This window comes from Sarcophilus harrisii, chromosome 5 (genome assembly GCF_902635505.1).
Source record: "Sarcophilus harrisii chromosome 5, mSarHar1.11, whole genome shotgun sequence".
Lineage (NCBI taxonomy): Eukaryota > Metazoa > Chordata > Mammalia > Dasyuromorphia > Dasyuridae > Sarcophilus > Sarcophilus harrisii.
Window position 1 is genome coordinate 230,663,552 of NC_045430.1, and position 24,207 is coordinate 230,687,758.

Sequence of the window (24,207 nt, forward strand, 5' to 3'; positions counted from 1 at the left end):
TGAAATGCAGGTCTTCCTGATTCCAGGTCCAATGTTCTCTCTATTGTGTCAGCCCAACCTATTTACTGTTCCCTATTCACAATACTTGATCTCTCATCCTCATGCCTTCACAAGGGCTGTTCCCCATATCTAGAATGCTCCTCCTTTATACATCTGCCTCTTGGAATCCCTAGCTCCCTTCAAATGTCATTTCCAGGGTCACCTCCTCTGAGAGGGATGCCTGTCTTGACTTTTAGCAATTGTTATTATTCTCCTTCCTTCTTCCAGTTTCTGATTTATTTTGCATTTACTTATCTGCACAAATGCACCTTCTTTTCAGTTGATTGTGAGCTCCTTGAGGGAATGAACTATTATATATTTTTGATTTTGTGAGACAGGACTTGACTTGGCACAGAGTAACTGCTAAATAAATGCTTCTTGGATTAGACTGAACAATCTCATTTGAACAAAAGAGAAAGGAGACCTGACTTTTAGCTTCATCTAAAATCTGTATCATGTCAGTAAGACATATTCAAGGATCAATTTACTTGCAACTTTTCTACCTTGCTAGTGGTCATATCTGAACTGTCACCAATATTATATTGTTATGTTTTTTTTTTCCTCCAGGCCAAATCCCATTGAAATGAACACTCAGGGACTACCTGAATTTCCTTTCTTGATTTGGTTGTATGTTGTTTGAAACTTTGCCTTGGATTTGGAAATACTGGAAAAAGAAAGGAGAAAATAATGCATGTAAGTGTGTTCACAGAAAGTGAAACTGCCATTCTGTGGCAGTCAAATCGGCACTATCTTGCTTTTGACAGCTGATGTCAGAATGCTATTTCAAGTAGCCAGTGGATGGTTCAATGGGTAGAGCATTTAGCCTGGAATTAGGAAGACCCAAATTCAAATCCCTCATTAGACACTTACTAGCCAAGCAAGCTCCTTAACCTCTGTATGCCTCAGTTTCCTCAACTGTAAAATAAGGGTAATAATCACACTGACCTTGTAATGGCAACCAAAAATCCTCCTTTGAGGCAATGCCCACTATTTATATAATTTATTTTATGTAAGTTATAATTATATCATTTATTATAATAAATATAAATTATATAATTTAAATGATCACTAAGATTTCAAGACAATAAAGAGCTATATCAATGAAAAAGCTGAACAGGAAAAAGCATCCTGAATATGGAGGGAAATGGTTGGCTAAGGCTGGACGAAGGAGAAGGAAGGTTTATTGTTTTTTACTCTGAACCAGCCTGTAGCCATGCAAAAACATTTGCCTTGAAGAAAGGTGTAGTGCTTCTAAAGTGATCCCTAAAGCATATAATTCTATATTCAAAAGTTTAATTTAAGGTTAAAAAAAAAAGCTGCTAATTTCAGACTGACACAAAATTCCAACCAAGCTATGCTCTGAATAAAGTACTAGATATATCCTTATGCACAATATATCATGGTATCATAGTTCAACTGATAAAATGTAGATCACATGGGCAGATAGACTCAATTATCCAGTAAAAGTATGAACATGGAGAGTAATTAAGAGCTTCATCCTCATTCTGTCTTAAGTTCCATATTTAGAATATCAGGAAAGCCCTTTGGCTTCCTTCTTTAGTCAAGGGGAAGGGAAATAGAAGGAGAACGTCTTGACTCCCATTTTTATAGCAGTTTAGCAATGCATACAGGACACACATTTGTAAAACATGTTGATCCTGTAATAATTAAGAGACTTCACAGAACTGTTGACCTCTGGCCCTGTTTAGCTCATCAGTTGTCACAGTCAGCAGCTCTTGTGGGGGAAAAGCTGGCATGGGTAAACTGTTTAGGCAGGAGTGTTAATGCTGACTTTGATCAATTTTCAGGAAGTTCTTCACCTGCTTAAAAGCTGCCATTCAAAACCACCAGGTGGCTGAGAAAGCACATCCTGAGGAATCTATTATCCCCAATTAGCAAAGTGTTGAGTTTCTGCCTTGGAGAATTGCACCTCTCTGGCAGAATTGTATAGGGGATGTGTGGTTGAGCCATACCGTGAAACCACACAATAAGGAGGTTTGACATTCTGTGTCCATAAGAGCATAGACCCGAGTCACGACAGATCAGTGGAGGTCATCTAATCCATTCCCGTGGTTTTCTCAAAGGAGGTCACTGAGGCACAGGGAAGCCAAGGGCCTTGCCTATGGTCACTGGGGAGAGTAACTGATAGAATCAGGGACTGCAAATCCAGGATTCTTTCCATTGGACTACACGGCCTCCCACTGAGATGTAATACCATTATTCCCATCAAAAAGCGAACCATTGAAATGTTATTCTGTGCTGTAAGATGGATTGAGCAAATAACTATACAGTTAGTCTCCATCACTTTATTTTTTAAAAAGAGTCCAATTAAGATGACCTTAAAACAGTTGTCAAAAGCAGATCACAATCATTATTAGCTCCTCAAAGAGAGACTTACAAAAGAACAGTGCTGAAAAAATGTAGGCAACCAAAGAGAAAAATTGATTTTAATTATGTGGACCTTACCAGTAAGGCATAGGCAGAGATGTTAGTTGCCACATGCTATCAATATTAGCTACTTCATTGTGTTCTTGTTTTCACCCCTTTGCAGAATAGATTTACCTCACAGATTACAATATCCAACATAAACTCCGAGGCTCAGACATCTAAACCTCTGTTCGGACTTGGCTTTCAGATGGATCTTGTAAATTTGGATAATTGCTCCATTTTTCCTATGGGGATAAAATAATATCTGCTCAAACATTTACAGAATATTATAATCTTCTTAAAAAACCCACCTTAATAATATTTGGCCCATGATCATTAGCAGGTAGAAATCATCTCCTAAAATATAAACACATTTCTCTTCTGGTCACTAGAATTTATTGTTGTTCAGTCCTTTTGGTTACGTCCCATGGGAACTTCAAGAGCTGATTGGCGTTTTCTTGGAAAAGATACCAGAGTGTTTTGCCATTTCTTTCTTCAGTTCATTTTTACAGATAAGGAAACTGGGGCCAACAGGGTGAAGTGACTTATCCAGTATTACAGTTAGTCAGTGTCTGAGGCTGGATTTGAACTAAGGAAAATGAGTCTTCCTCATTCCAGGTTTTAGCACTCTGTCTACTGTGCCATCTATCTGCCCAGGTCACTAGAATAGGGGATTTTCAAAGGTCCAGGTCCAAAAAGAGGTTTAAATGTCTTCACCTTGTAGTTAACATTGGATATTATGTTCCTTGAGATAAATTTATTCTAGCTGGACCTTATTCTAGGGAGTGGGGAGATGGACAGGGAGGCAAAAACAAATTAGATATCCAAATACATTTCTTAAAGTGACTTATTCTAAACTAATATTGTCTTTACAGAGCATATAATTTTCTTGGGGAGAGTTGTTTTAAGGAAATCATTCATTTTACATTACCAGATATCTTTCATAGATGACAATTGCTTATTTTTTTTTTCCCTCAAAAAGGGGGCTGATTCTAAGGCTTTGCCAAATGTGCCCTATAATTGCTTGGAAATTATAAATACATCCAAATCTTACTGGTATGATCTTTATCCAAAATTATATCAATTCTGAGCACTGTGACGGAATTCTAATTACTAGAGGGAGATAATTACAGGCAAAACAAATAGAGTTAATCAAAATCATTAGCAGAATTTGCTAATCAATCATTTAAATCCTGTTTGGCTGTCCAGAAGCTTAACAAAATAGAACACTGAGTGAAATTATTTTAAAGAATTCCCATAGTACCCCACTAATTGACAAAGGTGCTACAATTTCCACAAATTGTGCTTGTAAAAAGCTAACTAAAGCTAGTCTTATAAATTGTTTATATGTAGTTTCTACATTTCCATGGAAAAGAACAGTCAGCAACAAACTTCAGTGATGGTTGTTCTCTAAGATGCTTCTAGCAAAATATCTCTATTTATAACTTTGAATTGCCACCACACCACCCAAGTGGCTGAGGCAGGGGAATGTGATCCAAAATAGTTTTTTCACTATTTCCTGTCTTCCTAGGAAATTGGTTTGACACCAGCTCCTGAGTTAGTCTGTCTTATTGACTCTTCCCTGGTCACCTTTGGATGCCTCCAAAAGAAGGATGGTCCAAGACTTGTGTGATTTTATAATTTCAGCCAAATTTACTCCCATTTTATCTATTTTTAACAGACTAATGCTCTAAAGAAAGAATATAGTCAAAAGGAATTTATAAAGAAAGATACAAAGAAGATTAGATATATCTCTATCTTGTTTTAAGATTTACAGAGTACTTTTGTCATACTCATGACATACATGAAGTATGAAGTGTAAATATTATTATACCATTTTATAAATGGAGAAAGAGGTTCAGAGAAGGTAAGTAATTTTCTTAAGAATCACTAAAGCTAGTAAGATTAGAACTAGGATTAAAATGAGTAGGGTTCAGAAGGGTGTTTAGATTAATGGGAGTGGGATAAGTTGTGTAGACTATGAAAATGGGATAAAGAGGGAAGGGGAAGAAAATAGGGAAGGGATCCATGGTGGGGTAGGGAAGGTTAATAAATAGCAAGGTAACTTAAGGAATAGAAAAGTAGAAGAGTTAGCAGAGATAGTAAATAAGAGATATACAGAAACACAATAATAATGATAAGAGGAAAAAATAGCAGTAGTAATCATTGATCTCAAATAAAATCAAACTAAAGATTCAATCAAGAAAGAAATCTAAATTATATCAGCCATATTAATATTATTTTAGATGTATGTCTATGTATGTATATATATATATATATGTGTGTGTGTGCATATGTGTATGTTATGTGTGTGTATGTATGTATGTACAATAAATATATCTGTAGTCTGCTGGGGGAGAGGTGAAAGAGGGAAATAATAAAGTAAAAAGTGCAAAGCAGAAAACAGAAAAAATCTACAAGGAAGCAAAGATGGACAATCATGACTATAAGGTCTTCTGTTATTATATATGCTTTCTTGATATGAGACTTTATTGTTATATATTTGAATTTTCCCTGATGTTCTGCTGGACACATGACAATTTTTTCCCCTTTTTCTATTTTCTTTTCTTTTCTGTTTTTTTTTTTAATTTTGTATTTTTTTTAAACATACTTTTTTTAAAAAAAAATGAGAGTGATGAGAGAGAATCATTTAAAAAGAGTCAACAGCTTAGGAAAATAAAAATCCTTAAAAAGTGGAATTGGCAAGAGGATTCTGGGAAGATTGCAGAGTGGGTCAATAAATTTCAAGCTCTCCTGATTTTCCCCCACAAATTTGTGCCTCAGAGCAAACATACACTGGTGAAAAATCAAGAAGACTTGGGATAGAACAGAGGTCCTCCTGATACTACGGGCCCAAGGCTGGGATTAACAAACACTTCAGTCTAGCTCCAACAGAATCACCAAGTGGTGCTCCTAGGACTATCTGGGTATGGCTGGAACCTCGGCAGGAACCACAAGTACCTTCACTTCCCTGACTGTTGGTGGAATCGGGGTCTGAATCTGGGAGCGCTGAGGGAATCTTGGCTGATTGGGAATGCCAGGCCCAATTGGGCTGCAGGACACAGCCTTAGGCTAGAAGGATCAAGCACCTGTGAGTGCAGAGGCAATAGGGCAAGGATGCTGCTGGCTGTGGGCACTTGCAGGAAGGGGGAGTTCTTGATTTGGAGTGCCTGGTCAGGGTGGAAAGCTGAAGTAAAGCCAGAGATACCATCTTCCCCATCCCAGGATTAGGGGTGCTTAGACTAATACTGCTTATTAAAAAAGTGAACTGACAAAGAAGAAAGAACCCCATCATAGAAACATACTATGGAAACAGGGAAGACCGGGGTTCATCTTCAGAAGAGGACACTGAAGTACAAAAAAGCTTCTACCCCAAAGAGTAACATGAAATTGCTCACTGACCAGAAAGAACTGATAGAAGAACTCAAAAAAGAATTTAAAAATCAAAAGAGAAACATTGAGGAAAAACTAAACAATAAAATTTTTTTAAATCATCCAAGAAAAACAAGATTATGGGGAGAAAAAAGTTAACCAACTGGAAAAGGAGATGCAATCTCAAAGGTGAAAATAATTCTTTGAAAATGAGAATTGGGCAAGGGGAAGCCAGTGAAAGTATGAGAGACCAAGAAATAACAAAACAGATTATAAAGAATGAGAAAATAGAACAGAATGTGCAACATCTTATAAGAAAAATGACAGGTTTGGAGAACAGATCAAGAAGAGAAAATATAAGAATAATTTTCTTCCAGAAAGTTCTGACCAAGAGAAGTACTTTGACGCAATAATTTAGAAATAATCCCAAAAAAAAGTTGTCCTGGAGTTATAGAACATGAGGGGAAAGTAGAAATAGAAAAAAATCCACTGATTGTCACCTCAAAGAGATACTATATAAAAAACACATAAGAATATTATTGCCAAATTTTGAAACCCCCCAGATTAAAGAGAAAGATTTTCAAGAAACAAGGAAAAAACAATTCAAATATGCTGGACCTAAAATTAGAATTCAACAGACACATTAAAAGATCACATGTTCTGGAATCGTACCTAATGACAAAAGAACTAGGCCTATGGCAAAAATATCATATCCAGCAAAATTAGCTACAATTTTGAATGGCAAAAAATGGACATTCAATGAACTTGCAGATTTTCAGGACTTTCTATCAACCAAACCAGAACTTAGAAAATTTAACATATAAGATCCAATATGAAAGATCAGTTTTTAGGAACTTAATATGGGCAAACTGTTTAAACCTAGAGAAATTGTTTATGTTTTTTATGCTATGTATGTGTTGAAGATTCACCTCAACAATAGGATAGCTCAAAATAAAGACTAGCAGGATTAAGGCAAAAATAACAATCATACAAATGAGGTACAGAGGAAGAATAGCTATAGAGGCATTAGAGGGGGGCTTGTAGTTTTGAAAACCTATTCACATGGGGAATGGGTTCAATAGGCAATGGTACACATATACTAAGAAGGGTATGGCACCCTCCAAAATCTATAAATCTATATCTCCAAAATAAGAGGGAAGGAATAGGTGGATGGGGAAGCAAAAGTTAAGGGAAAAAGACAAGGGAGGGATCCTTGGCAGGGGGAAGGGAGTTAAGTAATAGCAAGGCAAGTTATAGAGCAGAATTTAAATAAAGAGACAGAAAGGATAGGAAAGACATGTATATGTATGTGTGTGGGGTTTTATATCTATATCTATATACATAAATATTTTTTCTTAACTATAGCTTGCTTGGGAGTTGTGGGGGGAACAAAAAGGAGGAAAAGAAAAAAATAAATAAGGTGTGGAATAGAGAACCAAAGAATAATTTATAAGGAAGTAAAGAAAAAATGGCCATTCATGAATATAATTTCTTCTACTAATATATATATTAGTAGAAGAAAAAAATATATATATATATACACTTTCTTGATCTGGTCATTTGTTGTTATATATTTTGAATTCTCCTTGATGTTCTGCTGAGTACATGACAATGTTCTCATTTGTTCTGCTTTATTTTGTTTTGTATTTCTTTTTTTCTTTTTTTTCTTACTCTTTTTTTTTCCCAAATAAAAGAAATTAAAAATAAAAAAGAAATAGAGGTCAAAAAAAGTGAAATTGGGCAATTGGAAAAGAAGGTACAAAAGTTAACTGAAAAAAATAATTCCTTAAAAAGTAGAATTGGAACTCTGGATGGAAAATGCCATCTGCCCCCATAGAGAGAATTATGAAGACAATGTAAATCAACACATGCTATAATCATTTTTTTTTCTGTTTTTTTCTTTCATTTGTTTTTTTCCTTTTGTTCAGATTTTTCTCTCCCAACATGATTCATAAGGAAATATGTTAAAAAAAAAAAAAAAAGAAGGTACATGTATAACCAAAAAAGGTTGTTTTTTTATGTGTAATTGGGAAAAACAAAATTTTTAAAAATAAAATTAAAAAGTATAATTGAGCAAGTGGAAGCTAATGACTCTATGAGACATCAAGAATCAAACAAAATCAAAAGTAGGGGGGAAATGCAAAATACCTCCTTGGAAAAACTACTGATCTAAAAAGTAGACCTAATTTAAAACATAATTTAAGAATCAGTGGACTTCCTTGAAAGTCATGATCAAAAAAGGAGACTGAACAATATCTTTCAAGGAATTATTAAACAAAACTATCCTGTCATCCTAGAACCAGAGAGTAAAATAGTAATTGAAAGAATCCACTGATCACCTCCTGAAAGAGATCCATAACAAAAACTCTCAGGAATATGATGTCCAAAGTCTATAACTTTCAGATTAAAGAGAAAATACTGCAAAAAGTCAGAAAGAAACAATTTAACTAGAAAGGACTCCCAGAATTACACATGATTTAATAGCTTCAACAATAAAGGACTGAAAGGCTTGGAATATGATATTTTGGAAAGCAACAGAACTTAGATTATAATCAAGCATCATCTACCCAGCAAAATTGAGCATAATCTTTCAGGAGTTTTAAAAAAAAATTCAATAAAATAGAGACTTTCAAGTTTTCCTGATGAAAACACCAGAGTTGAACAGAAAATTAAATTTTTGAATATGACTTAAGAGAAACATAAGGAAAAAAAAAACATGTTATTCAAAAGATTACACTGTTTACATCCCTATATAAGAAGACGACACTAGTAACTTTGAAAACTATATTTTTATTAGGGCATTTAGGAGAAATATACATAGAGGGTACCAGTGAAAGTTGATAAAATATTTTAAAAATAAAGGATGAAGAAAAGGATTGCACTGGGAGAAGAAGGAAAGGTGAGGCAAAATGGGATAAATTACATTTTTGCAAAAGACTTTATTACAGTAGAAGGGGGGAGGGAAGAAGTATGCATTATTTGAACTTTTCTCTCATTAGATTTGGCTCAAAGGGAATAACAAACATACTCAGTTGCATATAGAAATTTATCTTACCTATAGAGAAGTAGAAGGGGAGGGGAACAAGTTTTATAACTTTTTTTCTTTTAAGAATATCCTTTGTTATATAGCATGACTCTCTTGGAGTGTACAGGAGAAGGAATACAAGAAAAATTAAGGCAATATGAAAACAAAAAATCAATAAAATGAATTTAAAACAACAACAAATTAAAATTTTCAACATTATCCAAAATATTCCCAATTTCTGACAAAATTTCAAACCATACTCAGTACAATTAGCTCCAGTGGTTTCTGTTTTCCTCCAGTTTCTTTTTTTTTTTTTTTTTGTGAGGACAAAATTAAATATTTTTTTTTTTATTTAATAGCCTTTTATTTACAGGTTATATGTATGAGTAACTTTACAGCATTAACAATTGCCAAACCTCTTGTTCCAATTTTTCACCTCTTACCCCCCAACCCCTCCCCCAGATGGCAAGATGACCAGTAGATGTTAAATATATTAAAATATAAATGAGATACACAATAAGTATACATGACCAAACTGTTATTTTGCTGTACAAAAAGAATCAGACTCTGAAATATTGTACAATTAGCTTGTGAAGGAAATCCAAAATGCAGGTGGGCATAAATATAGGGATTGGGAATTCAATGTAATGGTTTTTAGTCATCACCCAGAGTTCTTTCTCTGGGCGTAGCTGGTTCAGTTCATTATTGCTCCATTGGAAATGATTTGGTTGATCTCGTTGCTGAGGATGGCCAGGTCCATCAGAACTGGTCATCATATAGTATTGTTGTTGAAGTATATAATGATCTCCTGGTCCTGCTCATTTCACTCAGCATCAGTTCATGTAAGTCTCTCCAGGCCTTTCTGTTGGTCATTTCTTACAGAACAATAATATTCCATAATATTCATATACCACAATTTATTCAGCCATTCTCCAACTGATGGGCATCCATTCAGTTTCCAGTTTCTAGCCACTACAAAGAGGGCTGCCACAAACATTCGTGCACATACAGGTCCCTTTCCCTTCTTTATGATCTCTTTGGGATATAAGCCCAGTAGTAACACTGCTGGATCAAAGGGTATGCACAGTTTGATAACTTTGTGAGCACAGTTCCAAATTGCCCTCCAGAATGGTTGGATTCGTTCACAACTCCACCAACAATGCATCAATGTCCCAGTTTTCCCGCATCCCCTCCAACAATCATCATTATTTTTTCCTGTCATCTTACCCAATCTGAGAGGTGTGTAGTTTTCCTCCAGTTTCAAATATAATATTTCCCATTTGGTTTTTAAATCCCTTCATTATGTGACTCCTTTCTACCTTTCCAATCTTTGTATTCTTTATTCCCCTTTACCTATTCCACAATCCAGTGACACTCAACTCCTTGACTGGACTACCCCATTAGGTTGTGAGCTCCTCAAAGGCAGGAATTATTTTCCTGTTTCTTTGGATCCCCAGCACTTTGCCTAGTGCCTAGCACATAATAGATGCTTAATAAATGTTTGTTGACTAAGCATTGAAGTAATCTCATAGTCTCTTGAAGATTAATATAATGGGATTAATACAGGCAGAGAGAACAAAAGATATTCCTGGATTTAAAGGATAATTGCTAAGATAATCCAATTCACAAGGAGTGTGTGTTTCAATTCTAAGGCTCTTATTGTGTTATTATTAAATCAATTTTAGTTAAAAAACCAGTACATTTAGTACTTGTTGATCAAGTGCTAAATGTATTTGAACTACTAGTATAAGACTTTAGTTTTGGCTTAAATTGGCTATATGATGTGGCTCCTTGAGCTCTTTTCAACACATTTACCCCATGTTAACCCAATTACAGTATTCTTCTAGGTTTCTAAATATTCTTTGTAATTGAACCTCACAGAATCCTATGATACCAGGATCTTCAACTATAAAGGACCTCAATTCATTGATGACACTTACTGGAAGCATTAAGATGAGTAAGAAAAATACCAGTTGACTTAAATATTTGAGCTAAAATGAAATAGGGTGGGAAGTAAATGTAACAATAAAATTGGTGAAAGGAGATAAGCTATATTCACAGAAGCTAGAACAATGCAACAAAAATGACTTAAATTTTGATAGGAAAGAAGAATATCCTAAATATGTGAATCTGATTTCCACTCCTTGGAGGGGAACAAGTGATGTCACTGGTGTGGGCATTCCTTCCAATGACTTGTTATTATAAGATTATAGCCCACCTTTTCATGGGTTGTCACAACCAAAGAATTCATCAACAATTGGCCTGATTAATGATAATAAAACACTGGAATGTATGACTAAAAGATCTTATCAAATGTCTTCTATATCCTTTTAAAATTAGATTTTTTCTGCACCTATATACCATATTTGCCCTTTAAAATTTGGTCTGTTACCTCATTTATTCTTCAAGGTGAGATGGAATTTAGTGACTCCCTCTCCCCCCCTCACCCCCCGCCAGGATCTTTTTAGCACTATATCTACAATTCTATGAGGCTAATTCTTTTATAGAAGTAATGTGTCTTGGGGCATCTAGGTGACCCAATAGATAGAGTATCAGCCCTGAAGTCAGGAGCACCTGAGTTCAAATCTGACCTCAGAAACTTAACACTTCATTTAACCCCAATTGCCTCAGATATACTATATATATATATATATATATATATATATATATATATATATATATGAAGAAGAAGAAGAAGAAGAAGAAGTAATATGTCTTTTTCATGAAAATATACACATATACACATCCCACTCTGTACTCCAATCAAATTTTTCCCAGCTAAATAACAGATCTAGGGGGTAGAACATGACAATACAAAACTTCATTCTCCTTTGTCCCTCTTCAAGCCCAACTTAACCACAGAGCAGGGAACTCTTACTCATACTGACTGTTGGGCAAGAAGAAGGACGGGCCCTGAGAACTCTTTCTCTGATATTTCCATCTACTTCCCAAGACACAAAATTCCCAGGCTTGGAAGAATAAAAGACAAGCTGTCATTTGGGGCTCAGTGGTATTTTTCCCACAAATAGCTTTCATTTCTGATCTCATCTTTGCTCCATCTGGGGGGAACAAAAGTAAAAAATATAACTCATGTGGCATTGCATTGTTTCACTCCAGGGTATACTTTAATACTTTTAAAAACAAAACCAAAGTAAAAGAAATGTCTTGTTGTCATTAAGAAGAAGGCAATATTTTTGGTAGCAAAAACCACGATTCCCAAACAACAATCTCTTTGACAAAATGCCAATAGACAGCAACAAGCTTCTTATAAATGAATAATTCAAACATGTTAACTATTTCTTTATAAAGTGGATCGTGACCCAGTAGGGACTAGGGTGACTTAACCTTTCTTTTCTTGGTTTCCTTTTCGGCAAAATGATGCTTCTTATCAACTTCAAACTCTTAAATGATAATATTGTTACAGGGAGTGTGAGGAGGCTTGTGAGGAACAATCATTCATTCCTGGATTATCTTTTCATCAAGTGAATCAAACCAATCTTGTGACTTAACTGGTATTCATTAAATGAAATAGCAAATTAAAGATGTAGGGATGAAAGAAGAGTTCATCTATTTCAAATTAAATGTCTTGATTTTTTTAAGGACAAAGTATTCCAGGGATCACTTTGTAGTTTGGGGGGAAAGCAATGAAATTAGAGTTAGTAAATAAAGGTTCACTTCCTGGCTCTGTTACTTAGAACTTAACAGTATGTGATCTTGAGCAAGGAAGTTCCTTTCTCTGAGACTCAGTTTTCTCCTCAATAAAATGACAGAATTGGATTTGGTGGTCCATAAAGTCCCAGTTCTGAATCTATGATTTCATCCATTTTTAATTTTCATTACAAAAAAAAATACCTCGCCATTGCTTTTTGGTAACATCAGAAATAAAGTATTGGTTTCATAATTTTTTTGCACTTAATAGTATATTTTCCAATTAGATGTATAGTTTTCAACATTCATTTCTGTAAAATTTTGAGTATCAAATTATTCTTGCTCCTTTTTTCTACCTCTCCCCAAGACAGTAAATAATTCAATATAGGTTTTACATATACATGTATACATACACATATATATAATATATAATCATGTTAAACATATTTCCATATTAGTTGTGTTGTGAAAAAGAGAATCAGAATGAAAGGGAAAAAAACACAAGAAAGAAAAACCAATAAAAAGTGAAAATAGTATTCTTTGATTTGCATTTCGACTCCATAGTTCTTTCTCTGGATGTGGATATCATTTTCCATCATAAATCTTTTGGAATTGCTTCATATTATTGCATTGTTGAAAAAAGCTAAGTTTATCAAAGTTGATCATCATCGAACAATGTTGTTGTTACTGTATACAATATTCTCTTAGTTCTGTTCACCTCACTTTGCATCAATTCATGTTAGTCTTTTCCAGGTTTTTCTGAAATCTGCCTGCTCAGCCTCATCATTTTATAACAATTGTAATGATAATAATAATTATAACAATAATAATGATGATAACAAATATAACAATAATTCATATTTATGAAGCAGCATGGTCTTATACCACAGTAAGAAAAAGCATGACAGAGCTGGTCTCAAAGAAAGAAGGACATGGATTCACATCCCATCTCTGTCATATACTAGCTTTATCACTAAGTGACTAGACAAGTCATGTAATTTCTTTCTCAATGCCTTAGAAAAGGGATTCTTAAATATTTCCCACTCACAACCCTTTTTTGTCTGAGAAATTTTTACACAACCCTGGGTATATAGGTATATAAAATAGGGATACAAGTCAAACACTTACTGATAACAAATCATAATTTCATAACACCACATTCAGTTATGAAACCCTATATGGAGTTTTGAACCACAGTTCAAGAAGCTTTGTTCTAGACCAGTGGTGTCTACTACACTGCCTCAGCACCTAACCAGATTAAAATATAACTGAGAAATGGTTAACAAAATAAATAACAAAACAAAATAAATAAAACAATACAATAAAACATAGATAATGTTAATTTGTAGTTTTCTAATTCAGCATAATGTCTGCAGGAATATGTTTTTATTTAAATTTGATATCATTGCTGTAGGTAACTCTCAAAAGATTGTAAGTTTCAGAAAAGGGATAGATTAGATTTAGTAGAGGCAGTTTCCTTAATCAGTTGTTCCCTATAATCATGTTTGTCCTTTATTTTCTATCCTTTTATGCAATATTTCTCATAATCTCATTTGATCAATAGATGCAATTATGTGCAGTTACATATTTGTTGTTGTTGTTCAATTACTTTTGTCATATATGATTCTTCCTGACCTCATTTGGAGTTCTCTTTCTTGGCAAAAAGAGTGTTTTGCCATTTCTTTCTCCAACTTATTTAACTAATAGGGTTAAGAGACCTGCCCAGAGTGGTATAGCTAGAAAGTTTCTGAGGCAGGATTTGTTTTTTTTTGTTTTTTTTGTTTTTAATTAATTTATTTATTTAATAGCCTTTTATTTACAGGACATATACATGAGTAACTTCACAGCACCAACAATCGCCAAACCTCCTGTTCCAATCTCCCACCTCTTACCCCCCCCCCACCCCCTCCCCCAGACGGCAGGACGACTAGCAGATGTTAAATATATTAAACTATAAATTAGACACACAACAAGCATACCTGACCAAAACGTTATTTTGCTGTACAAAAAGAATCAGACTCTGAAATATTGTACAATTAGCTTGTGAAGGAAATCAAAAATGCAGGTGGGCATAAATATAGGGATTGGGAATTCAATGTAATGGTTTTTAGTCATCTCCCAGAGTTCTTTTTCTGGGCATAGCTGGTTCAGTTCATTACTGCTCCATTAGAAATGATTTGGTTGATCTCGTTGCTAAGGATGGCCTGGTCCATCAGAACTGGTCATCATATAGTATTGTTGTTGAAGTATATAATGATCTCCTGGTCCTGATCATTTCACTCAGCATCAGTTCATGTAAGTCTCTCCAGGCCTTTCTGAAATTATCCTGTTGGTCATTTCTTACAGAACAGTAATATTACATAATTTTCACATACCACAATTTATTCAGCCATTCTCCAACTGATGGACATCCATTCAGTTTCCAGTTTTTAGCCACTACAAAAAGGGCTGCCACAAACATTCGTGCACATAAAGGTCCCTTTCCCTTCTTTATAATCTCTTTGGGACATAAGCCCAGTAGTAACACTGCTGGATCAAAGGGTATGCACAGTTTGATAACTTTTTGAGCATAGTTCCAAACTACTCTCTGAGGCAGGATTTGAACTCAGGTTTTCCTAACTCCAAACCCAATGTTCTATCCACTGCATTATCTAGCTGCCCTAGTTATATACTATCACCCCCATTTTACAGATAAAGACACCAAGGCTTTTAGAAGAAAAGAGATTTGAATTACAAGACCCACCAACGTACTTCAGACTACATTTTTGAAAATTGTTGGATTAAAGTCAAATGTAGCACTCATGAAGTCAAAGGTCCTGAATTTAGTTCTAGGGTCTTCATCACCTCTCCCCCAGTTCCCCCTTCATTATTACATCAGTCTCCTGTTTACTCTTCCCATCAGTCTCTCCTCTGTAAAGTCATTCTGCACACTGCTATCAGATTAATCTTCCCTTCACTCCCTTTGCCCAGTTGAAGTTCATCTAAACTCTTTTGGCCCAGCTTTTAGAGCCCTGTAATATCCAGAGTTCTCTAATTCTCTTATTTCCCTGATATCATTTTATTATTATCAGAACGATCTCTCTATCACCCCCCCTCACAACAACAATAGCATATTGTGCTATATTCTCTGTCTTCCTGCTTGGGTTTACACTGCTCTTCCAGCCTTAAATGATGCCCCCACCCTTCTTTTATCTTCCCAGCTAGACCACAAATGCCTGGAGAGCAGAAAAGTATGTGGCACTTTTTATTCAAGTCTCATAATCCCCAGACCATAGTATTTTCTCATCAATACTTGGTGAGTCTAATAATAACAACTCACCCTATACATAGCAATTTTAGGGTTTATAGTGCATTTTCTCTACTTGGCCCGATTCTCAGCAGAGTGCTAGGGGAATAAGGACATGGAATGTTGCATATGCAGTCTAATGTGGTCTTTCTGGTCATTGATTTTGCTTAACTTTTTTTCTTGGTTACAAGAGAAGGCTCTACTGGGGTTAGAAAAGCATATCTCAGGAAATGAATGAGATATAAAAAACAAAGCCATCAAGAAAGATTAAAGCTAAACAACAACAAAAAAACAGATACAAATTAAAATCTGAGTAGCTCTGTCTTCAATTTTCTAATAGCAGCAGCCTCATCTTCATCCTCAACATCCTATTTACATATTCCTCATGGTCTCTCTTTCTGAAGTTACTTCCTCACCTAGCTTAGCTCATTCTGAGTTAGTTTCTAACACTATTCTTTTAGGAAAGACTGCATTGCTTTTATATTTACCTGCCGCTATCTTCCCTAGGTTTCATCTACTATAGTTATTTTTAAGGGGCCATTTATAATAATTTATTTTTAATATTATTTCCTCCAATTACATGTAAAATCAACTTTATCATTTTTTAAAAGTTTTGAGTTCCAAATTCTTTCTTTCTTTTCCTCCCTAACCCTGTTCCTGAGGTATAAACAACCTACAGTATACCTATCTTTTAAAAGTAAAGATAGTTCAATGGGTTGGAAAGAAAGCTTTTCCTTTTTATTTCTCACTGAAATTGTTTTTGTTTTGTTTCCACAACTAAATTCTTGGTAGCTTGGTAGCTTCCTATACCTGACAAATCCGGCCTTTCCTCTCTCTGAGTTCTTTGATATTTGCTAAAATTTCTCCTAATAATCTATGTTACATGTCAGACTATGCCTGGCTTTCTGCCTCTTTCATGAATTCTTAGATTGGGAGATCTCCTTCCTAGACAGTTCTGATCACTTCTCTTTGAGCAACTAGTTCTACAGAGTCAGAAAAAGGTCAAGGATAAAAGCTCCTCATGTTGCCTCTTTGAACGATGAAATAATAAAGGCAAGTCAAGAATTTATACATTAATATTGTCAAATATAGATCTCATTATACAATGGAATTATGTGATACCTCCAAAATTCCTGAACTTCAAAATTCCTCTCTAATCACAATCTTCTATCTTTCCAATTCTGATTCCTCAGTATCATTAAACCTTGCCCTCATTGTAACCTCCCATATCATTTATTTCTGTTCATTAGGTTCATTTCCCCATACTGGCTTTACTTGCTCCATTACCTGGCAAGATCATCTTAATTACTTACTAATTATCATACTAGAATCCACAAGCTCAAAACCTGTTGAAGTTTACTACCTACTAATCCTCTACCTTACTCTTAACTTGTTCCTAGGCTGCTGAGCATTGCTGGAGAAAATCACAAAATCAGGGTCTTTGACCCACTATAAATGCTGCTGGTGTATAGCTCAATAGGGACTTCTTTGCTGCTTGAAAGTCCTTATACTCTTCTCTACTTCTGCTCATTGATTTTGTATTTCATTCACTAAAGAAAAAAGTGTATAAACAGAAGAGAGCTAAGGAGACAATCTTGAAGGATGCTTATATTTAAAGTATGAAAGCAGGTAAGCAATCAACAAAGGAGAAGTGGTAAAAATAGTCAAAAAAGTAGGCAGAGAACCATAAAAGTACAGTTGACATGAAATCTGTTTTGGGCTGGGCCTGATTCATCGCAGGCCCCTGGAAGTTTTAAATATGACTAAGAATAAAATATATTGTACAACAAAATAACTGTTAGGACATGTATACTTATATTATATTTAATTTATACTTTAACATATTTAACATGTATTGATCAACCTGCCATCTGGGGGAGGGGATGGGGGGAAGGAGGGGAAAAATTGGAACAAAAGATTTGGCAATTGTCAATGCTGTAAAATTACCCATGCATATAACTTGTAAATAAAAGCTATAATAAAAAAAAAAAGAATAAAATATAGGTCATTCAATAGTTAACAAAGAGTTTTACTGAACTATAGTAGAAGAAAAATGTATCCAGATATGTATCCAGAACTCCTTGAATTAATTCTACTTCAACCTTTTCCTCTTTCTTCAAGTCTCCATTCATTCAAACCAGTACTTGAAGAAGTCCTATATTTTACTTAAAATATTGAGGGGATCTAACATGAGTTCCCCAAATCCTGCAAGTTTTTCAATATAATCAGCCACTCTCTTCTTTCCCTCCTAGGACAATAGGTTTTCTTACATTTCATTAAGATTAACAGCATCTAATCCCATCCCCTTCTACCTTCTCTACCAACCTTCCTTTCTCTCTTTTACATCTTGTGTCTTCTGCTTCCTCAGTGGTCCCTTCTCAAGTCTATAAGGATATTCCAATTCTTTTCAGGCCTAACAAAAGGGAGGCAAGAGGTTGGAGTGGGGGCCTTTTCTTAACAACTTTACCCCAATCAACTGAAGTAACATGGTTCTCCTACCCCTTATGGTCAAATTTCTTAAAAAGTTGTTATAATTCCTCCTGTGCCTCTACTTTCTAAATATCTACTCATACTTTAATGCTTTATAATATGGCTCTCCTGGAACAACAATTGATTTCTTCATCACAGAATCTAATTGATTTTTTCAATATTCTTATTCTTTTTTATTTTCTCTGAAATATTTGATATTGTGGGCTACTTCCTCCCTGTTCACACCATCTCATTCACTGGTTCCGCTAGTAGGAAAAATATTCTTGCTCCCTACTCACATACAAATTAGGAATGGTATCTTAAAAGTTAGTGAATGAGATGAGGTGAGATCTTTCAAGACAGTTGTGAAAATCGAGTAAGGCTTCATCTACTTCAGAGTGTGGATAGGCCTGAAGGCCCTCGAAGATTGAGTCAAGGGTATACTTAAGTGCCCTTCCTGCTATCCTCCCATTACATCAGCGTCTCCCTATTTCAGTCAAATATGGGCAACTATCTACTTATTGGTCAAGTTCAATTTCTTGGGTAGTTCCCGCATTTAGGATGTAAGATCCTCAGCCAATAAGGATGAGGGTCAGTGGTGGGAGGGGGTATTTGCATTAGGGATTAAAAGTGTTGACACTGCCCCCGAAGGTACTGCCTCCCTTGGATTGTGGGATGCCCTTCTTGCCTATAATAAACTTTGCTTGGCTTCTAGAGATCTCTCCAGTTTTTTTTATTAAATGGTGACCCCTCACCATTTCTGAACCACACATTAGGAATGGTTTTGGAAATCATCCTTGAAACTTTACTAACTCAGGAAACTAAAGGCTTGGGCTGCTGACATCACTTTCTAGTCATTTCGGTATTCACTGGAAGTTCCAGATGCTCTCTGATACTTGGCAGTCAGACTACCATGGACAACTCAGAGGCAGCTTTATCCAGCTCAACAACTTGAATTGTTCTTAATTCACAGACTAATTGAATATACTTTCCTTGTTATGCTTAAATAAATTCCCTTTTGCTACCTGTTGAGTGATCTATGGCTGTTTCATTTCATTCCGATATCAGACTTAAAGTGGTTGGTTGGCTGTTGTCCTTTGTTCTCAAAGAGGACCAAAATGACATCTCTATGTTGGGCCAACTTAAACTATGTTCAACCGTCTCTGATCAGACTTAAACTACTAGGGAACTGGTCTAAGTCAGGCATGATTCCCATGACACTGAATTTTCAGGTTCTCTCTCTATCTATCTCCTTGACTATTTCTGCATGTCTTCTCATACCTTTTTTTATAGTTTAATTGTAGATGTCTTCCAATGTTCTTTACTTTGAACTCCTCCCTATATTTTCTCCAGTGATGATTTTACTCTCTTCTCATGATTTCAGATTACTGATAACTTCTTTGTCTGTATGTTAATTCCTGGTTTCTTCCAAGAACCCAAACCCTGAATTTCTAATGTATGCCATATATCTTCACTTGGATACCTTATCCACATCTCAAATTCCGTATATCTAAAATCAAGGCACCTATTTCACCAAATGATCCTTCAGTCTCACAGACTGATGATCCTTCTAATCACATTCACCCTTTTCCAATGTTCAAAACCCATATGTAATATTTTACTTTTTCCTCTCTCTTCTCTCACACTCAGTTGTCACAAATTCCTCCCTTGTCTATAGATCTGACCAGTAAATTATTCTTTGCTCTCCTAATTTGTTTATGAGGTCACTGTCCAATCAGTTGTCAAGTATTGTTGATCCTACCTCAAGACAGCTAGACAGATAAACTCCACCTGGAGTCAGGAAGGTCTGAGTTCAAAATTGTGTGCAAACAATTATCAGCTGGGTGACTCTTGGCACGTTACTGTCTGCCTCAGTTTCCATCTATAAAATGGGTATTATAATAGCCCCTACTTCTCAGGATTGTTGTAAGGATCAAATGGGATAATATTTGTAAAGCACTTTGCAAGGGTTATATAATTGCTGGTTGTCCATGTCTTGCAACCATCCATTCCTCTCTATTTCTACTGCTTCCTTGATGGTTCAGGTCCTCATTCATCCTCCCAGACTATTCCAGTAACTCATAAGTTGTTCTTTTTTTTTTTTTTTTTATCTCATTCTCTTTCCTTCAAAACCATTCTTAATATCACACTACCATAATTATCTTCTTTATGCATATATCTTGTCATGTCACTTCTCTCCTTAATCCCCTGTGATGGTTCTCTATTGCCTATCAAATATACTTCAAACTCCCTTATTTGGTACTCAAGGCCTGATGCATTATGGTGCTGTCCTTCCAGGTCAGGGTTGCCTCACATTATTTCTTCTCTGCTTTCTAATCAATCCAGCCAAACTGGATTAATGAGAGAGCTTTACCATCTGATGAGAGGAGCAACATTCTTTAGTCCAAAGAGGTTAGTCTAATTATTTTCCTTAAAAGGTCCTGAAATTCTCCTTGAGATGTGATTGGCTAAGAGGACTGACTCAAGCTTCCTGGTTGTCTGAATATAAAAGATGAGAAGGCCCTAGGCTCCTAAGACTTCTAACTGTAGGCTGACAGCTTGACAAACACAGAAAAGCTCTAATTCAATGCGATGTTCTCACTGAATAACCTTCACTTTACAAATTCATTATCAATTCCATTCAATAACTGACCCATATCTTATTGGAATGCCACTTGGCTAAATGTTTATGTAACTAGAGATAAGATGACATTTTAAATGCAGAAATAATTTGTCAATTTTTAATGGGGAGCATACAAACACTCAGCTGTGGCTAAGTGAACCTCCTTTGGTTGAATGACTTACAAGTATTTTTATTTTGTTCTATTATCAGACTTAAATTACCATGGGAATGGCCGGAGCCAGGCCCAGCCCCAGCTTCCTCATGCTTTGCAGATGCTTGGAATATTCTCACCTCTCCTTGTTGAATTCTAGCCACTCATTTAAAAATCAAATCAACTTCAACCTTCTCTAAACAATCATCTAGTTTGTAATGATCTTCCCCTCAGAGACCACACAGCATTTTGTCCCTTTTATGTATCCATATCACATTTTATCCCATGGCTATTTGTAGATGTACTCTCTCTCTCCTAGACTATAAACTCCACAAGGGCAGAAATCCTATTTTATCTAAACTTTGTATCTTTCCCTTCACTCTTATGTAATGCTCTATACAAAATAGGGATTTAATATAGCTTTACTGAATTTAATTGAATATTAGTCTTTGAGGTGACATCTTCATTTGGAAGTATTCAGAAAAAGATTTTGCCTTCTTTTTTATGCCCATGACCATTATAAACAGAAATGAGCGCTGGGCAAGCTTAGTGAACTAGCTGTTTCTTCTTAGAAATTGAAGTTTTGCTGAACTATTTAAAAAAATATTTATACATTCTAAAAGCCTGTTCTGGATGTTCATAACTGATCATTTTAAAGGAAATATAATAAGGAGAATGTGTTGAGCAGATTCTTTTGTACTTTAATTTGACTTACTTTAATTTGACTCTCTCATGAGCACAGAGTTTTATATCACCAGTCACCAGCTCTCATTTGGGACTTGTTTTAGAATGAATTTTCAAACCTTTATGGATGACTCACTGGAGATTAGAATTTGAAAACAAAATAGATAAGATGATAATGCTGATTAGAAACCACAGGACCTTACTTCAACATGTCTCCCTCAGTGTTTACACCTCCCTCTCCCCTCCCCTCTTCCCCCCCCCCTTCTCCCCCACCCAAGATTGCCAGAGAAAATGAGGATCCTTATTTCCAAAGGGCTAAAATTATGTGAATCTGCTTATTAGAGGAAATTAATTCTCTTTTGTGATTCTAGGCTCAGTTCCTTTTTTTGTGATTGTTTTCATTATTGTTAGTTTGAGCAATCTAAAAATAAGAGGAGGGAAAATTGGGGGTATCAATGGGCTCACACTACTATTAAAATGATTGTCTCAATAAGCCAATAAGAAGCAAGGTTCTTTCTATCTAATAAACTGTAAAATTATTCTTATTTAAGCCTGTATTACAATGTTTTAAGTATATTATAAATCTTAAATAGCCTTTCTTGTCAAGTTTCATGATATGGATTGATCTAGACAATTTCTTAAATTTCTTTTTAACTCTAAAATCCTATGATCTCAATGAAAATTTGTTTCTGCATGACATATGGGCCTTTACTTGGTGTTAAGTCAAACTCCATATATTACAGTGAAGGCCCAAAGCTTCCAGGGGACAAAAGTCTAGAAGGATCAAAATTTTCCAACCTTTCTAGGATACTCAAATGCATAATTCTCTGTATTTTATTATGAAGGATAGATTAGCACAACACATGCTATTTAGACACAGTTTTACTTAAACAGTTTAAATACAGAACTAGAAAAATGAATTCAATCCTCATTGTTGTGAAATCACATCAATTTCATAGAACTAACCCCTCTTCAAAAACTAATCCATGTCCAGATTCAACCAACTTTAAGGGTTGATGCTGTCTTACTGGATGGGTAACAGTAATAACAATAGTCTACAGAGACAAAACAGTTATGGAATAGTGGCCAGAGAACTGGAGTGCAAGTTAGGTCCCCTATATTCAGATCCTATCTGTAAAACATACTGGTTCTGTGGCCCTGAATATATCACTTAAGCTCTCTCTTTTACCTCCACAAAACTCTCTAAGACAGTGGTCCTTTTCTGTATCACTGATCCTTTAACAGTTTGGTAAGAACTAAGGATCCTTCTCAGAATGATGTTTTTAAATGCGTAAAATAAAGTATGTAAGTTAAAAAGGAAATTAATTATATTGAAATACATTATCAAGTTAATCAATCCCAAGTCTAAGACTAAAAACTACATTTTTTGCTTCACATTAGTAAAGAATGTTAGTTTTTTTTTTTTTTTTCCAGGAAAAATCTTAGATTGATGAAACCACAATTTTTTTTTTAATGTCTATAGAATGCTGAATATAAAACAGTAAAAATAGGTTAAGGACTCATCATTAGAAGTTAATCAGATGAGATGAATGAGATAGCAATAGCAAAAACAATAATAATACATTTGCTATGTCTGTGATTGAAAATTGGCCAGCAAATCCAAGGGCAGCAGAGCTGGCTGTGGTCTGCCCTCATGTGGTACTTGCCAGTGGTAAATCAGCAGTTCCACTACAGGACTGAATTTTTATAAAAGCATGGAAAACTATATGGATGGAAATTAGTAAGATGATATTGTATCCAATGAACCTCTTGCAAATGTTGCCAGAATTGCAGAGTATTTTGATAAATACACAGTGAAAAGGACACTGGAGATTGCCTTCATAGTGGGGATACATTAGGGAAATTCTGGATGTCTCTTGGTCTAAGACCCTTTAGGAAATAAGCCTGTATCTTTAAAGGGGGATCACTTATGGAACATGAACTCTTCTGCTATCCCCAAGCTCCCCCCTAAAAAATAGTTTTGGTGAGTCTTGTGTAGAAAGATGGACTACATGTGTGTTTCTAGGATTCCTGGAGAAATTTTTAGTTATTTCAGTGATCCAAAGGATTTTGGTGTAGCCCATATAGGAAAGGGATTCAGGAAATTTTATCAGAACCTCCATTTGGATCTCCTATATGTTTTGGAGATTCACTAAGACAATCTGAGCAATCTACATATTTCAGGGATCCTGAGGAATTTTATAAGATTAAACTAGGTCTGTGAGTATAGGTCCAGAATAGAGGATAGAGGGGAAATTCTCCTAATGAAAAAAAAAAGAGAGGGAGAGAAAGTTTACTAATTCCTAATCCAGACCCAAGTGCCAACTTGTTGCATCACTAGTGCCTGCTGTTTTTGTTTTTTTAGTGTTCATTTGTGTCCAACTCTTCATGACCCCATGGACTACAGCACATATCAGGCCCTTCTAACCTCCACTATTTCTTGAAGTCTGCCCAAGTCCATGTTCACTATTTCTATGTCACTA

At 35.3% G+C, this 24,207-nt stretch overlaps 1 protein-coding gene across 1 annotated transcript in view; it reads right to left on the bottom strand.

The window, feature by feature from the left end:
• Positions 1-2,320: 2,320 nt before the first annotated feature.
• Positions 2,321-24,207, bottom strand: part of OTUD1 (OTU deubiquitinase 1) — a 153,936-nt gene continuing 132,049 nt past the window's right edge. Inside the window, exon 3 of the transcript XR_004229789.1 lies at positions 2,321-2,711. The gene's annotated coding sequence lies outside the window, so the exon portion shown is untranslated. The remainder of the gene's footprint in view (positions 2,712-24,207) is intronic.